The 17,723-nt window shown below is 43.9% G+C and overlaps 1 non-coding gene across 1 annotated transcript; it reads left to right on the forward strand.

Moving 5' to 3' along the window:
• Positions 1-6,931: 6,931 nt before the first annotated feature.
• Positions 6,932-7,003, forward strand: TRNAQ-UUG (transfer RNA glutamine (anticodon UUG)). Its single transcript has one exon. It is a non-coding gene; the product is annotated as a tRNA-Gln (tRNA).
• The last annotated feature ends 10,720 nt before the right edge of the window (positions 7,004-17,723 follow it).

Consider the following 17,723-nt stretch of genomic DNA (forward strand, 5'->3'; position numbering starts at 1 on the left):
CTAGAAAGGTGCCTTGGGGGGTCTAGTTTCCAAAATGGGGTCATTTGTGGGGGAGCTCCAAAGTTTGGGCACAGAGGGGCTCTCCAAACGCAATGTGGCGTCCGCTAACAATTTGAGCCGATTTTCCATTCAATTTGTTAGCGGATACCATGTTGCATTTAGAGAGTCCCTGTGTGCCCAAACATTGGAGCTCCCCCACAAGTGACCCCATTTTGGAAACTAGACCCCCCAAGGCACCTATCTAGATGCATAGTGAGCAGTTGGAACCCCCAGGTGCTTCACAAATTGATTCATAAAAATGAAAAAGTGTTTCTTTTTTCACTTTTTCATTGTTACGAATCAATTTGTGAAGCACCTGGGGGTTCCAAGTGCTCACGATGCATCTAGATAGGTGCCTTGGAGGGTCTAGTTTCCAAAATGGGGTCACTTGTGGGGGAGCTCCAATGTTTGGGCACACAGCGGCTCTCCAAACGCAACATGGTGTCGCTAACAAATTGAGCCAATTTTGCGTTAAATTTGTTAGCGGACACCATGTTGCATTTAGAGAGCCGCTGTGTGCCCAAATATTGGAGCTCCCCCACAAGTGAGCCCATTTTGGAAACTAGACCACCCAAGGCACCTATCTAGATGCATAGTGAGCACTTGGAACCCTCAGGTGCTTCACAAATTGATTCATAAAAATGAAAAAGTGTTTTTTTTTTTCACTTTTTCATTGTTACGAATCAATTTGTGAAGCACCTGGGGGTTCCAAGTGCTCACTATGCATCTAGAAAGGTGCCTTGGGGGGTCTAGTTTCCAAAATGGGGTCACTTGTGGGGGAGCTCCAAAGTTTGGGCACACATGGGCTCTCCAAACACAACATGGCGTCCGCTAATTATTCAAGCAAATTTTACAATCAAAAAGTCAAATGGCGCTCCTTCCCTTCCGAGCCCTGCCGTGCGCCTAAACAGTGTTTTTTCCCCAAATATTGGGTATCTGCGTGCCCAGGGGAAATTGCACAACAAATTTTGGGGTCCATTTTTTCTTGTTACCCCTGTGAAAATAAAAAAAATTGGGTCTAAAGTAACATTTTTGTGAAAAAAGTTAAATGTTCATTTTTTTCTTCCACATTCAAAAAATTCCTGTGAAGCACCTGAAGGGTTAATAAAGTTCTTGAATGTGGTTTTGAGCACCTTGAGGGGTGCAGTTTTTAGAATTGTGTCACTTTTGGGTATTTTCTGTCATACAGACCTCTCAAAGTGACTTCAAATGTGATGTGGTCCCTAAAAAAATGGTTTTGTAAATTTTGTTGGAAAAATGAGAAATCGCTGGTCAACTTTTAACCCTTATAGCTCCCTAACAAAAAAAAATTTTGGTTCCAAAATTGTGCTGATGTAAAGTAGACATGTGGGAAATGTTATTTATTAACTCTTTTGTGTGATATATCGCTCTGATTTCAGGGCTTAAAAATTCAAATTCTGAAAATTGCAAAATTTTCAAAATTTTTGCCAAATTTCATTTTTTTTCACAAATAAACGCAAGTGATATCGAAGAAATTTTTCCACAATCATGAAGTACAATATGTCACGAAAAAACAATCTCAGAATCAGGGGGATCCGTTGAAGCGTTCCAGAGTAATTACCTCATAAAGTGACAGTGGTCAGAATTGTAAAAATTGGCCCGGTCATTAACGTGCAAACCACCCGCGGGGCTTAAGGGGTTAAAAGAGTCTGGTGTAGGCCAGATAACTAGAATTGTTGTTTTGCCGTTCCACAGTTCAAATCTCTGTCTTATCCACTTTTTTGCCTTTTTTCAATAAAAAAAAACATTTTGAGTGTCTCGCTGATTGTTCAGACACAAATATATCTGTTTAAAAGATTCTGGTGTAGACCAGATAACTAGAACTGTGGCTTTCCTCTTCCATGGTTCAAATCTCCTTTTTATTACCCTTTTGCCATTGATAGTGCGAGTGTAAGCTATTTTACTTCATTTACAATGGGCAAGGCACGTGGCAAGGGACGTGGAACTGGACGTTCTGGTGATGGTGCGTGTAGAGGACGGGGCCGTGGCCAAGGTGAAAATGTGCCACAACCAACTGCCACATCTTCTCGCTCCCAGTTCTTGACCGAATTACTAGGGAAGAACACAACAGCACCACTAAACATAGTAACATAGTAACATAGTTTGTAAAGCCGAATAAAGACTTGCATCCATCAAGTTCGACCTGTTAGTTCTGTAATTGCTAAAGTTGATCCAGAGGAGGGCAAAAACCCCAAATGATTTAGCTAATCTTCACCTGAGGAAAAATTCCCTCCCGACTCTGAAACCAGCAGTCAGAATAAATCCCTGTATCAACCTACTATTTTATTTTATTTTTAAGTATATGCTAAAATCTGCCTGGTATCTAGAAATGTATCCAGTCCTCGCTTGAACTGGTGTAGTGAATCCGACATTACCGTCTCCTCACTCAGTGAATTCCATATTCTCACTGCTCTTACCGTAAAGAACCCCTTCCTATGCTGGTGCTGAAACCTTTTCTCTTCCAGTCTTAGTGAGTGCCCTCTTGTTACCGTAATATCCCTCCTTTTGAACAAATCCCGGGCAAGATCTCTATACTGTCCCCTAACATATTTGTACACATTTATTATGTCCCCCCTCAACCTTCTCTTTTCCAAGCTGAATAGTCCTAGTTTTGCCAACCTCTCTGGGTATTGCAGTCCCTCCATTCCCTTTATTAATTTTGTTGCCCTCCTTTGTACCTTTTCAAGCTCATTTATATCCTTTCTATATATTGGGGCCCATAACTGAGCACAGTATTCCAAGTGTGGTCTGACCAGTGCTTTGTACAGTGGAAGAACAATGTTCTCATCCTTTGCAGCTATACCTCTTCTGATACATCCCATTACCCTGTTTGCCCTTACAGCAGCGGCCTGACTTTGGGCACTCCAATTTAGTTTGCTATCAATCAAGATGCCCAAGTCCTTCTCCATCTCTGAATTCCCCAATGATTTCCCATTCAGTGAGTACTGGTGACTTCCATTTTTCCTTCCCATATGTATGACCTTACATTTCTCCTCGTTAAACCTCATTTGCCATTTAATGCTCCACCTACCCAGCTTATCCAAATCCCTCTGTAGGTCTGCACTGTCCTCTTTTGTATTAATTGTTTTACATAACTTTGTGTCATCTGCAAATATTGATATTTTACTATTTATCCCGTTGACTATGTCGTTAATAAAGATATTAAATAACATTGGGCCTAGTACAGACCCCTGTGGTACCCCACTAGTGACGCTTACCCAATCTGAGTATATTCCATTTATAACCACCCTCTGCCTTCTATCCTTTAGCCAGTTAGCTACCCACTTGCAGACATTTTCCCCCAGCCCCATCATTCTCATTTTGTATACCAACCTATTATGTGGCACGCTATCGAACGCTTTTGAGAAGTCGAGATACACGACATCCACTGGTTCCCCCTGATCTACTCGAGAGCTAACCTCCTCGTAGAAGTCAATCAGGTTTGTTTGGCAGGAGCGATTCCTCATGAATCCATGTTGGTTCGGGATTAAAAGATTATTAGCATCAAGATGCTCCGTAATTGCCTCTTTAATGAAGCTTTCAAAAATTTTGCCCACAACGGACGTCAGACTCACCGGCCGATAGTTTCCGGCGTCACTTTTCGCTCCCTTTTTGAATATTGGCACTACATTCGCCTGTCGCCAATCAAGTGGCACAGACCCAGTCTCAACAGAGTCCTTAAATATAAGATATAACGGTCTGTCTATCACATTACTTAGTTCCCTTAGTACCCGTGGGTGTATGCCATCAGGTCCTGGTGATTTGTTTATTTTAATGTTACTGAGGCGTTTCTGTACCCCAGCTTGGGTTAGATTTGTCATACTTAGTGGAGGATTAAGTTTGTCACTTCTCATTTCTCCTGTTAGTTCGATTTCCTTTGTGAAAGTTGTCGAAAAAAAATTATTTAATAGATTAGCTTTATCCTCATCTTTCTCTATGATTTTGCCTTCCTCACTTTTTATCGGTCCAATATTATCCGATTTAATCCTTTTACTATTTATATACGTAAAGAACAGTTTGGGATTTGATCTACTTTCCCTAGCAATACGTCTCTCTGTTTCCTCCTTCGCTATTTTTATTTGTTTTTTACAGGTTCTCGTTTTTTCCTTGTAACACATTAGTGCCTCCTTACTGTTTTCCTGTTTTAATCTCTTGAATGCCTCTTTTTTGCTATTTAACGCCCCTTTTACGTTCTTGTTCAACCATATTGGTTTCCTCTTATTTCGGGCCTTTTATTCCCATACGGTATATACCTCTCGCACTGAGTATTCAGAATTCTTTTGAAGGTTTCCCATTTACTATTCGTATTCCTTTGATTAAGAACTTTGTCCCAGTCAATAAGTTGAAGGTTTTCTATCAGCTGATCAAACTTCGCCCTCCTAAAGTTTAATGTTTTTGTTGTTCCCTTATTGATAACCCTACTGAAGAGCATTTTGAAGTCGATAATATTATGGTCGCTATTACCTAGGTGCCCCCCTATCTGTACCTCAGTTATTCTATCAGGCCTATTAGTCAATATTAAGTCCAACACGGCCTTCCCTCTCGTTGGTTCCTGCACTAGTTGGGAGAGATAATTATCCTTAATATTTGTCAAGAACCTTTTACCTTTCTGAGATCTACAGGTTTCTGTTTCCCAGTCAATATCCGGGTAGTTAAAATCCCCCATTACAATCACTTCATTATGTTTTGCTACTTTGTCTATTTGTCCTAATAGCAGATTCTCATTCTCCTCTGTTATATTTGGTGGCTTATAGCAGACCCCCAGTAATATTTTATTATTATTTTTAGTTCCCTCTATCTCTACCCACATGGACTCGACCCCCTCTTCTCCCTCTCCTATATCTTCCCTTAGTCTGGGTTTTAGACATGACTTTACATATAAGCAGACTCCTCCGCCTTTCCCCTGTTTCCGGTCCCTTCTAAATAAACTATAATCTAATAAATTTACCGCCCAGTCGTAGCTATCGTCTAGCCAAGTCTCTGTTATACCTACGATGTCATACCTCTCCTCCGATATAAGCGCCTGCAGCTCATCCGCCTTATTGGTCAGGCTTCTTGCGTTGGTCAGCATGCAACATAAAACTTTGGGGTTATTTAGCATCCTATTCTTCTCTAATGATCTAACTGTACTATCCCCACCCCCCTCTCCACCCTCATTATATTCACTTCTCCCCTTCCCCCTTGCTTGCCTCACATCCCACCTATTTCCTTGGTTTCCCCCCCCCGTCTCTAGTTTAAAAACTCCTCCAACCTATTAGCCATCTTCTTCCCCAGCACCGCTGCACCCTCCCCATTGAGGTGCAGCTACGGTAGAGCCTGTAGCCTATTGCGAACTGCCTTTAACAGCCACAAATGGAGCGGAGCACCACCCTCTGCTGTTAACCTGTTGAATGCCGTTGTCGTTCTATAACATTGTCATTTATAAGGCACATCCAGGGGAGTGGGGTCGCGCTGTTCTGAACGCTCATTGGTGTCCATTAGTGTTGAGTGAGCATGCTCGACATTGCTCGGTACTCGCCCGAGCATCTCACTACTCGGGATGTTCGGCAAGCACCGAGCATTTCCGGGTTACTCAGGCGGGAGCTCGGGTCTCCGCCCTGCATGTTTGGCGGAACATGCAGGGATTGCTAGCCAGTCACTGTAATGCCGCAGCCATGTTGGTTGTGGGCATTACAGTGATTGGCTGGCCGCACAGCGTCACCTTGAGTATTTAAAACTGGGCGCCGCCATCTTGGACACAGTCGCTCCGGATCAGACGGTGTAGGGAGAGTGCTGCTGAGTTAGGGAGAGATTTATACTGCGAAATAGGTAGTCTAGGGTCTCTAAAGCCTGCAAAATCAAACAAACAGTCCTTCTCAGGACTAATATCCATCCCAGATATCAGGCAGGCTGTATAGGAGACGCAGTGGTTATACCAACAAACACTGCATTACAGTCCTGTGTGCTGCTTTTCAAATTACTAGACTTAGCCCCAGGTCTCAGGGGCCAGGAAAAATCCTTTTTTTTTCATCTAAATCCTCTTTTTTTTTCCTCAGTCAGACTGTACAAATACCCGTCTTATTAACCTTTTGGTATTCCCCCCCCAAAAAAAATTGAGTGTTCAGACACAATTATATCTGTTTAAAAGAGTCTGGTGTAGGCCAGATAACTAGAACTGTGGTTTTGCAGTTCCACGGTTAAAATCTCTGTATTATCCACTTTTTTGCCTTTTTTCAATAAAAAAAACATTTTGAGTGTCTCGCTGACTGTTCAGACACAAATATATCTGTTTAAAAGAGTCTGGTGTAGGCTAGATAACTAGAACTGTGGTTTTGCAGTTCCACGGTTAAAATCTCTGTATTATCCACTTTTTTGCCTTTTTTCAATAAAAAAAAACATTTTGAGTGTCTCGCTGACTGTTCAGACACAAATATATCTGTTTAAAAGAGTCTGGTGTAGGCTAGATAACTAGAACTGTGGTTTTGCAGTTCCACGGTTAAAATCTCTGTATTATCCACTTTTTTGCCTTTTTTCAATAAAAAAAAATATTTTGAGTGTCTCGCTGACTGTTCAGACACAAATATATCTGTTTACAAGATTCTGGTGTAGGCCAGATAACTAGAACTGTGGTTTTCCTCTCCCACGGTTCAAATCTGGGTGTAATCCACCTTTTTGCACAAAAAAAAACATTTTGAGTGTCTCGCTGACTGTTCAGACACAAATATATCTGTTTAAAAGAGTCTGGTGTAGGCCAGATAACTAGAACTGTGGTTTTCCTCTTCTACGGTTCAAATCTCTGTATTATCCACTTTTTTGCCTTTTTTTATAAAAAAAAAACATTTTGAGTGTCTCGCTGACTGTTCAGACACAAATATATCTGTTTAATGCAATGGGTTCCATGGTGTAATGGTTAGCACTCTGAACTTTGAATCCAGCGATCCGAGTTCAAATTTCGGTGGGACCTTTCTTGTTGGCAGATACTGTTCTAAGGAACAATTTTGTCATTAATTATAACTTTATGGTAAAATTTATTCTGCTTCACTTTGTCCCTGCTAAATAGTTCCTTTCAGGTCAATGGACTAACACCTTCACCAAAAAACATCCCAGCACAACAAATGCTGGTGAAGTGTTATAATGCACACTTTGCAGAATAGCACATGACATTGTCAGCTTTCTGCACAAGCATCTTCTGTTTTCTAACTGGATAAACAGATCAACCCGCAATAGGACATGAATTAACATTCTGGGAATGGGTCCCCATGTGTGGATCGGAGCTTCCTCCTGTTAGTGTATTGGTATTCTGACCTGGTGTTGGTAAGGCTGTTCCTTTTAGGCTGGCATCACACGAGCGTATAAAAAAATTCGAAAAGTGGGACTATTTTTCCCACCTGTCATCCGTGTGCTGTCTGTGTCCAATCCGTTTTTTTACTCAGCAGTTATTAATCATTTATAAGACCATATACAGTTTCCTATGTTACAGAATTGTAATGTATCCATAAGAATTAGATGCCATACTGATGGTCCGTATGGCATCCAAATTTTTTCCCCGCACCCATCCAATTGGAATTAAATCGCAGCATCATCATCATGTACAGGTGCATCTCACTAAATTAGAATATCGTCAAAAAGTTCATTTACTTCAGTTCTTCAATGCAAAAAGTGAAACTCTTATATTATAGAGTCATTACAAACAGAGTGATCTATTTCAGGTGTTTATTTCTGTTAATGTTGATGATTATGGCTTACAGCCAATGAAAACACAGAAGTCATTATCTCAGTAAATTAAAATAATTAACAAAAAACACCTGCAACGACTTCCTAAGCATTTAAAAAGGTCCCTTAGTCTGTTTCAGTAGGCTCCACAATCATGGGGAAGACTGCTGACTTGACAGATGTCCAGAAGGCAGTCATTGACACACTCCACAAGGTCCCAGAGCTCCAATTTTCATTTGGAAATCAAGGTCCCAGAGTCTGGAGGAAGAGTGGAGAGGCACACAATCCAAGCTGCTTGAGGTCTAGTGTGAAGTTTCCACAATCAGTGATGGTTTGGGGAGCCATGTCATCTGTTGGTGTAGGTCCACTGTGTTTTATCAAGACCAAAGTCAGCGCAGCGTCTACCAGGAAATTTTAGAGCACTTCATGCTTCCCTCTGCCGACAAGCTTTTTGGAGATGAAAATTTCATTCTCCAGCAGGACTTGGCACCTCTCCACACTGCCAAAAGTACAAATACTTGGTTTAAAAACAACAGTATCACTGTGCTTGATTGGCCAACAAACTCGCCTGACTTTAAACCCATAGAGAATCTATGAGCTATTGTCAAGAGGAAGATGAGAGACACCAGACCCAACAATGCAGACGAGCTGAAGGCTGCTATCAAAGCAACCTGGGCTTCCATAACACCTCAGCAGTGACACAGGCCGATCGCCTCCATGCCGCGCCGCATTGATGCAGTAATTGATGCAAAAGGAGCCCCGACCAAGTATTGAGTGCATTTACTGAACATACATTTCAGTAGGCCAACATTTCTGATTTTGAAAACATTTTTCAAGCTGTTGTTAGAAAGTATTCTAATTTACTGAGATAATGACTTCTGTGTTTTGATTGGCTGTAAGCAATACTCATGAACATTAACAGAAATAAACACTTGAAATAGATCACTCTGTTTGTAATGACTCTATATAATATATGAGTTTCACATTCTGTATTGAAGAACTGAAATAAATTAATTTTTGATGATATTCTAATTTAGTGAGGTTGCACCTGTATATCTGGATACTATGGGGGCTTTTTTGACATGTTGTGAGTATTATGATTTATGTCACTGTGCACTAAATTTAGTGTTAGTAGGGTAAAGGAAAAAAATAGATATCTCTTTCTCCTATTATAAATAATCATATAGATCAGAGCTAATTTTTTTCACATTGTATGAGAGATGTTCGGTGAATATTCCTGACCAGATGTGTAGGGGCTTAGAACCCCCTTTCACCTGCACCTCGCCTCCACTACTGTGTGCACGCCTATTCTCCTTAACCTCATTTCTAATCTGGGACAAATCCACTGGGGTTAGATTGAGACACGTTCTCATGGGATCAGGCTATTTTCCTTCCTTTACAGAACTTGGTGGCTCTTGTCCAGGTAGACGTCTATCCTGACTGGCATATTTCCATCTCACGTCATCTATAAATTCTCACATATCTCTGACATGAATTCACACCATTTGAAACCTTAATCACTCAAGTAATTGCTTGTGCTAAACTTCTGTCTTGTATATATTGTACTTTTTCTGCCTGTGTGAGTTGCCCAATCATAACTAGCCAACAGCACAGCAGATAAAGCACACTACTAGTGTTGAGTGAACATGCTCATTTAACCCATTAATTGAACATGCTCGGGTGTTCGCCGAGTATTTTCGGCGTGCTCGGCATCTATGTTTGATCCTTCCGCGGCTGCATGTGTCATGGTTGTTAGACAGCTGCGACACATGCAGGGATTGCCTAACAAACTGGGGATAGTGCCACAGGATTGGAGGATAGCTGATATGGTACCGATATTTAAGAAAGGTAAGAAGCTGGATCCAGGTAACTACCGCCTGGTAAGTCTGACATCAGTAGTGTGCAAAGTTTTTGAGGGCATCATAAGAAATGACCTGGAGAGTTATATCACAGACAATAATATAATAAATGATAATCAGCACGGATTCATGAAAAATAGGTCGTGTCTAACCAACATGTTGGGGTTCTATGAGGAGGTAATTGCAAATCTGAATGTTGGTAATGCGGCTGATGTAATTTATCTGGACTTTGCAAAGGCATTTGATACTGTACCACATAACAGCCTTATACTGAAGCTGCAGAAGCAAGGACTTGGGGGAAGTATAGGCAGATGGGTAAGGAATTGGTTAAATGACAGGAAACAAAGAGTCATCATAAATGGTACATTCTCTAAATGGGACATAGTCAGCAGTGAGGTGCCCCATGGATCTGTGGTAGGACCGATTCTTTTTAACCTCTTTATTAATGACGATGGGGATGGGATTGAGAGTAAAGTTTCAGTTTTTGCTGACGATACCAAACTATGTAGGATATTAAAATCTGATATTGACTTTGCGATATTGCAGAACAATCTGGATAAGATGACTGAATGGGCAAACACTTGGCAGATGAGGTTTAATGTAGATAAATGTAGAGTAATGCACCTAGGACGGAGTAATCCTATTACTACATACACATTAAATGGGAGTATACTCAGGACTACAGAACAGGAGAAGGACTTGGGTATTCTGGTTACAAGTAAGCTGAGCAGCAGTACTCAATGTCAAGCAGCAGCCGTAAAAGCAAACAAGATTTTAGGATGTATAAAAAGAAAAATAAAATCCTGCGATACCAACGTATTGTTACCCCTTTATAAATCACTGGTGAGTAGTGTTGAGCATTCCGATACTGAAATATCGGGTATCGGCCGATATTCACTGTATCGGAATTCCGATACTTAATTCCGATACTTTTATAATATCGAATACCGGAATCGGAAGTTCCCATAATGCCTGCGCTCTGCAGTGTCTGTGAAGGATGACAAGCTGGATGGCAGCGCTCAGCTGCGATCCAGCTTGTCATCAGAATGCCATCCCAGCGTGGGAGAATTCTGCTGATTGTTTAAAAGCCGGCGGGCGGTAAAAAGCCGCCGGCTTTTAAACAATCACACAGCCCCATACTGCTTCCCCGCAGCCTCCCACCCCGATCCTCCGCTCCCCTCGCCACCTCCAATCCCAATCGTAAATTAGGACCGGGCGGGGAGCGCAGCACCAAGGAGCGAAGGACCCGGGCGGGGAAGCCGGCAGTGAAAAGACTTCACCGCCGGCTTTCCCGTTCTGTGCTGCGCTTTCCCGCCGGTTATTTCAAATGAACAGCTGAGGTATCAGGTGATGCCGATCAGCTGTTCATTTGAAGTAGCCGCGGTGCCCTCAGAGGGTTCATGTGAGTTCATGCTTGACTGCATGAACTCACATGAACTTTCCCACGGCCGCACAGGTCAGCCTCACCTCCCAGACCCGTCATGATTAGTGTGTGCGGGGTGTGTGTGTGCGGGGTGTGTGTGTGTGCGGGGTGTGTGTGTGTGCGGGGTGTGTGTGCGGGGTGTGTGTGTGTGCGGGGTGTGTGTGCGGGGTGTCTGTGCGTGCAGGCAGACATAGGCCGATGTGACACTACTACTCCCATCGGCCTATGTCTGTCCCCCGTCCACTCGTGCCAGCAGGATCAGCTCGATGGGAGCAGTAGTTCCCATCAGCCTGATCCTGCTATATAAATTGCCCTACTGTGTCCCCAATAAATGTTAGATACATGTCATTGGTGGCCAGTGGTTACCTAAAAGAAATTAGTTTATACATTACCTGTCCCCGCCGATCGTCACCTAAAATAAAGTAAAAAATAAAAAACTACACCTATACTCACCTAGACACCTAATTCCCCGAAGCCATCGATCTCCTGTAATAAAATATAAAATAATAAACCACAACCTTATCCTTACCCCTCCGTAGCAGTCCACGAGTGTCCCACGAAGATCTCCAGTTCAGAGCAGCCACATAGAATGTGACCGCTCTGAACCGCTGCCGCCGCTAGAATGACGGGGCCGTAAGGGTTCACCAGAGTTAAGGCAGCGCTGCTCCGGTTAGCTGCTTTACGGCACTGCTGTATCGTGAGAAATTCCCACGGTACAGCACTGCCGTAAAGGAGGTCTCCGGAGCTGCGCTGCCTGAATGCACTCCGGTAACCTCAGTCAGTGGCTCCCGCTGCCGGGAGCGGACGTGTTCCCGGCAGCGTGAGCTTACAGCAGCCATGCACAGCTGTCACCATCTCCAGATGTGACAGCTGTGCATGGGAGATCAGCGCAGGAACGTGGACAGGTAACTATTTTTTTTTAGTAAACTAAGAATTAAATAAAATGGTGTTTTATTTCAAATAAATTATTTTTTTCTGGGTGTAGTGTGTTTTTTCTTTTTAACACTTTGTAGGTTAGTAATGGGGGTGTCTTATAGACACCCATCATTACTAACCTGGGCTTCATGGCAGCTGGCGCTGACATGAACCCCACCACTATTACCCCCTGCCACCGCACCAGGGCAGCGTGGAAGAGCGAGGCTAAGTGCCAGAATTGGCGCATCCTATGGATGCGCCATTTCTGGGGCGGCTGACGGCTGGTGTTTCTAGCCTGGGAGGGGGCCAATATTCATGGCACCCTTCCTGAGCTATTAATATCAGCCCCCAGCTGTCTGCCTAGCCTTTGCTAGCTATTAAAATAGGGGGGACCCCACGTCATTTTTTTGGGGGGGGTCCCCCATTTTAATAGCTAGTAAAGGCTAGGTATTCAGCTGGGGGCTGATATTAGTAGCCTGGGAAGCTCCATGGGTTTTACCCCCTTCCCAGGCTTCAAACATCTGCCCCAGCCGTCTGCTTAACCTCCGCTAGAGACTAAAATTATGGGGGATCCCACGCCATTTTTTTTTAAAATAAATCCTTTATTTTAACACTAAATGACATTTGAGGACTTAATAAAGATGCAGTCCCTAAATTATTATTTATTTTTTAATAAATTTTTCCCAAAACTTTTGACGTGGGCTTCGCCATATTTTTGTATGCCAGCCAGGTACAGCATCCAGCTTCTATGAACGCGCCATTTTCCGGGGCGGCCGCGGACTGCAATTTTCAGCGGGGGGGGGGGGGGGGGGGCAGAAAGCTTGGGCCTCCCTGCGCTGCAGATTCCATCCCCCAGCTGCCTAGTTGTACCTGGCTGGACACAAAAATAGGGAGAAGCCCCACGTTTTTTTTTTTTTAATTATTTCATGAAATTCATGGAATAATTAAGAAAAAAAGGGCTTCCCTATATTGTTGTGTCTGGCCAGGTACAAATAGGCAGCTGGTGGTTGGGGGCAGCCCGTTCCTGCCTGCTGTACCTGGCTGGACACAAATATAGTGTGAAGCCCCACGTCAATTTTTTTTTAATTATTTCAGGAAATTCATGAAATAATTAAAAAAAAATTATGTGGGGCTTCGCCCTATATTTGTGTCCAGTCAGGTACAGCAGGCAGGAACGGGCTGCCCCCAACCACCAGCTGCCTATTTGTACCTGGCCGGACACAACAATATAGGGAAGCCCTTTTTTTCTTAATTATTCCATGAATTTCATGAAATAATAAAAAAAAAATTGACGTGGGGCTTCGCACTATATTTGTGTCCAGCCAGGTACAGCAGGCAGGAACGGGCTGCCCCCAACCACCAGCTGCCTATCTGTACCTAGCCGGACACAACAATATAGGGAAGCCCTTTTTTTCTTAATTATTCCATGCATTTCATGAAATAATTAAAAAAAAAAATGTGTGGCGCTTCGCCCTATTTTTGTGTCCAGCCAGGTACAACTAGGCAGCTGGGGGCTGGAATCTGCAGCGCAGGGAGACCCAAGCTTTCTGGGCCCCACCCGCTGCAAATTGCAGTCCGCAGCCGCCCCGGAAAATGGCGCGTTCATAGAAGCGCCATCTTCTGGCGCTGTACCCAACTCATCCAGGGCCCTGGTGCGGTGGCTCATTGGGTAATAAAGGGGTTAAGGCCAGCTTGGCATTATCAGCTGGCCCTAAGCCCGAAATTCATGGGGGTCACGCCAATATTAGACATGACCGCCATGAATTTCTAGTAAAGTATTTAAAAAAAACACAAACACCCAGAAAAAAGTCCTTTAATTGAAATAAAGACACAATTCTTTATTGTTCTAAATTAAACCATACTTACAGTCACGCCCATTCCAGCTGAAGCCAACGATCTCCTGCAATAAAAGTAAAATAATAAAGCAACCTCATCCTTACCTTTCCATGGTTCCCAGGACAGCTTCAGCTCTGCTACATCGAGATGACAGGCTGGACCGCAGCAGAACGCTGCCATCCAGCCTGTCATCCCGCAGACACTGAGAAGCGCAGACATGCTTGCGCTCCTCAGTGTCTCGCTGTGACGGCATCCAGATGAGCCGAGGTCATGTCCAATGAACTCAGCTCACCTCATGCACGTCACTGACAGCGTGGGAAAATTCTCCTGCACTCAGCGCTTCAGCGTGAGAATTCTCCCACGCTGTCAGTGACGTGCATGAGGTGCGCCGAGTTCATTGGACATGACCTCACCTCATGCACGTCACTGACAGCGTGGGAAAATTCTCACGCTGAAGCGCTGAGTGCAGTAGAATTCTCCCACGCTGTCAGTGACGTACATGAGGTGAGCCGAGTTCATTGTCGGCTCATCTGGATGCCGTCACAGCCAGACACTGAGGAGTGGAAGTATGCCTGCGCTTCTCAGTGTCTGCGGGATGACAGGCTGGATGGCAGCGTTCTGCTGCGGTCCAGCCTGTCATCTCGATGTAGCAGAGCTGGAGCCGTCGTGGGAGCCATGGAAAGGTAAGGATGAGGTTGCTTTATTATTTTTCTTTTATTGCAGGAGATCGTTGGCTTCAGCTGGAATGGGCGTGATGGTAAGTATGGTTTAATTTAGAACAATAAAGAATTGTGTGTTTATTTCAATTAAAGGACTTTTTTCTGGGTGTTTGTGTTTTTTTTAAATACTTTACTAGAAATTCATGGTGGTCATGTCTAATATTGGCGTGACCCCATGAATTTCGGGCTTAGGGCCAGCTGATAATGCCAAGCTGGCCTTAACCCCTTTATTACCCAGTGAGCCACCGCACCAGGGCCCTGGATGAGTTGGGTACAGCGCCAGAAGATGGCGCTTCTATGAACGCGCCATTTTCCGGGGCGGCTGCGGACTGCAATTTGCAGCGGGTGGGGCCCAGAAAGCTTGGGCCTCCCTGCGCTGCAGATTCCAGCCCCCAGCTGCCTAGTTGTACCTGGCTGGACACAAAAATAGGGCGAAGCTCCACGTTTTTTTTTTTTTAATTCATGAAATTCATGGAATAATTAAGAAAAAAAGGGCTTCCCTATATTGTTGTGTCCGGCTAGGTACAAATAGGCAGCTGGTGGTTGGGGGCAGCCCGTTCCTGCCTGCTGTACCTGACTGGACACAAATATAGGGCGAAGCCCCACATCAATTTTTTTTAATTATTTCATGAATTTCCTGAAATGATTTAAAAAAAATTGACGTGGGGCTTCGCACTATATTTGTGTCCAGCCAGGTACAGCAGGCAGGAACGGGCTGCCCCCAACCACCAGCTGCCTATTTGTACCTGGTTGGACACAACAATATAGGGAAGCCCTTTTTTTCTTAATTATTTCATGAATTTCATGAAATAATTTAAAAAAAAAAATACGTGGAGCTTCGCCCTATTTTTGTGTCCAGCCAGATACAACTATGCAGCTGGGGGCTGGAATCCGCAGCGCAGGGAGACCCAAGCTTTCTGGGCCACCCCCGCTGCAAATTGCAGTCCGCAGCCGCCCCAGAAAATGGCGCGTTCATTGAAGCGCCATCTTCTGGCGCTGTACCCAACTCATCCAGGGCCCTGGTGCGGTGGCTCACTGGGTAATAAAGGGGTTAAGGCCAGCTTGGTATTATCAGCTGGCCCTAAGCCCAAAATTCATGGGGTCACGCCAATATTAGACATGACCACCATGAATTTCTAGTAAAGTATTTAAAAAAACACAACACCCAGAAAAAAGTCCTTTAATTGAAATAAACACACAATTCTTTATTGTTCTAAATTAAACCATACTTACCATCACGCCCATTCCAGCTGAAGCCAACGATCTCCTGCAATAAAAGTAAAATAATAAAGCAACCTCATCCTTACCTTTCCATGGCTCCCACGACAGCTTCAGCTCTGCTACATCGAGATGACAGGCTGGACCGCAGCAGAACGCTGCCATCCATCCTGTCATCCCGCAGACACTGAGAAGCACAGGCATGCTTGTGCTCCTCAATGTCTGGCTGTGACGGCATAAAGATGAGCCGAGGTCATGTCCAATGAACTCAGCTCACCTCATGTACGTCACTGACAGCGTGGGAAAATTCTCCTGCACTCAGCACTTCAGCGTGAGAATTTTCCCACACTGTCAGTGACGTGCATGAGGTGAGCTGAGTTCATTGGACATGACCTCACCTCATGTATGTCACTGACAGCGTGGGAGAATTCTCACGCTGAAGCGCTGAGTGCAGGAGAACTTTCCCACGCTGTCAGTGACGTGCATGAGGTGAGCTGAGTTCATTGGACATGAACTCGGCTCATCTGGATGACGTCACAGAGAGACACTGAGGAACGCAAGCATGCCTGCCTTCTCAGTGTCTGCGGGATGACAGGCTGGATGGCAGCTTTCTGCTGCGGTCCATCCTGTCATCTCGATGTAGCAGAGCTGGAGCTGTCCTGGGAACCATCGAAAGGTAAGGATGAGGTTGCTTTATTATTTTTCTTTTATTGCAGGAGATCGTTGGCTTCAGCTGGAATGGGCGTGATGGTAAGTATGGTTTAATTTAGAACAATAAAGAATTGTGTCTTTATTTCAATTAAAGGACTTTACTCTGGGTGTTTGTGTTTTCTTTTAACTTTGACTATGGGGTTAGTAATGGGGGTGTCTTATAGACGCCTCTCCATTACTAACCTGGGCTTGATGTCAGCTGGCATTATAAGCTGACATCAACCCCAACCCTATTACCCCCTGCCACCGCACCAGGGCAGCGTGGAAGAGCGAGGCTAAGTGCCAGAATTGGCGCATCCTATGGATGCGCCATTTCTGGGGCGGCTGACGGCTGGTGTTTCTAGCCTGGGAGGGGGCCAATATTCATGGCACCCTTCCTGGGCTATTAATATCAGCCCCCAGCTGTCTGCCTAGCCTGTGCTAGCTATTAAATTAGGGGGGACCCCACGTTATTTTTTTGGGGGGGTTCCCCCATTTTAATAGCTAGTAAAGGCTAGGTATTCAGCTGGGGGCTGATATTAGTAGCCTGGGAAGCTCCGTGGGTATTACCCCCTTCCCAGGCTTCAAACATTTGCCCCAGCTGTCTGCTTAACCTCCGCTAGAGCCTAAAATTAAGGGGAACCCCACGCCAATTTTTTTTTTAAATAAATCCTTTATTTTAACACTAAATGACAAGTACAGTAATCAACACTGTCACTGTACTTCATATATATGTGACTGACATGTTTCTATCTATCTAATCTATGTGTGATTCTCTATTCTTTCTGTTCTAAATTGTCGGGTACAGATGCTGAATTGCCGGCCGGCTTTCTTAAAGAGACGGTGCATGAAAACACTATTATTTTTTTAAATAAATCCTTTACACTAAATGACAAGTACAGTAAGCAACACTGTCACTGTACTTCATATATATGTGACTGACATGTTTCTATCTATCTAATCTATGTGTGAAGCTCTATTCTTTCTGTTATAAATTGTCGGGTACCGCTGCTGAATTGCCGGCCGGCTTTTTTAAAGAGACGGTGCACGAAAACACTAATATTTTTTTTAATAAATCCTTTACACTAAATGACAAGTACAGTAAGCAACACTGTCACTGTACTTCATATATATGTGACTGACATGTTTCTATCTATCTAATCTATGTGTGATGCTCTATTCTTTCTGTTGTAAATTGTCGGGTACCGGTGTATGCCGCTGATGAATTGCCGGCTTTTCATGTCATTCTACATTATTCTTAGTTGTTTTACTTCATGTAGAATTAACCTACAAGGAAAGAAAGGGTTTATT

The sequence above is a fragment of the Phyllobates terribilis genome, unplaced genomic scaffold (genome assembly GCF_046119375.1).
Source record: "Phyllobates terribilis strain yellow unplaced genomic scaffold, ASM4611937v1 Scaffold_1__5_contigs__length_1240528914, whole genome shotgun sequence".
Lineage (NCBI taxonomy): Eukaryota > Metazoa > Chordata > Amphibia > Anura > Dendrobatidae > Phyllobates > Phyllobates terribilis.